This window comes from Protobothrops mucrosquamatus, unplaced genomic scaffold, assembly GCF_001527695.2.
Source record: "Protobothrops mucrosquamatus isolate PMUCROS unplaced genomic scaffold, P.Mucros_1.0 scaffold14421, whole genome shotgun sequence".
NCBI lineage: Eukaryota > Metazoa > Chordata > Lepidosauria > Squamata > Viperidae > Protobothrops > Protobothrops mucrosquamatus.
Window position 1 is genome coordinate 2,631 of NW_015400190.1, and position 1,179 is coordinate 3,809.

Here is a 1,179-nt window from a genome sequence, read left to right on the forward strand (position 1 = left end):
TCTTTTAATTATTTAAATCTGAAAGAGATGAAATAATTACGTAGTCTTGTGGCAGATTAATTTCCAGCCCTACCTTGGATGGACAGATGACTAATTGTAGCTCCAACTCTTGACTTTTAAATGTATTATTGGCATGCTGTCTTTATTATTACACTTTAAGGGAGTTTTGCTGAAAGCTGCATTATCCCACCAATTCAGATACCGTAACTACGAGCCTGGCAATTACAATCATAAGTCATAATAGTCGCAAAACGGAGTACATCACCAGATGCATTTTATGATCTTTTTCTGTGATAATCAGTTATTTCCTGTTTCCAACAAAAAACATTGTAAACCATGGCCACATAACCAGGGGAGCATTGCAAATAGCCGTAAATGTGGGCCAGTTGCTAAGTTCCCAAAATGCAGTCGTGTGACTGCAGGGAGGGCATCAAAACTTCAAAATCGGATAAGTACCTGGGGGGGGGGGGTCCATTGTAACTTCAAATGGTCACTAAGCAACCGGTCATAAATCAAGGATTATCTGTATTTCTTTTTGGAACTTCCACCTGAACTGGAACATTTATTACTACCCCTTTTCGGATCAGTAGGTGCCAGGAACCAGTAGCAGCTGCAGTTCTTAACATACTCTGATTAAGAGGCTAACTCCATTGATGGGATTCATCATCAAGGAAGAATTTAGTTTTCTTTATTCTGTGGTCATCCAGATTGTTGCAGCTCAGATATAGCCACCCAGTGCTTTACAAACCTGGCACATTTGAGATGGGGACTTCAATTACCAGAATTTCCCAGCAGGCATCCCAGGAGTTGAAATTCACCTATCTTAAAAGTTGCCAAGTTTGGAAAACACTGCCATAGCCCTGAGCAAGCTGTCACAGAACACAGGTTTAATAAAAAATCCTGAATTTTGGGGAAAATGTTTCTTCTGCTCTTAAGACCATTTATCAACAGCAGTCAGCACAGATTATAGTTAATGGGGGGGGGGGGTAATGGAAGCATTTAAAATTGAAAAAGGAACTAGACAAGGATGTCCTTTATCCCCATTGCTATTTGTGTTAACAATGGAGATTTTGCTAATCAAAATTCGTGAATCTTCTGTAATAACAGGAATTAAGGTTAATAAGATTGATTATAGACTAAGAGCTTTTGCAGACGATTTAGTGTTAATACTAACTCAGC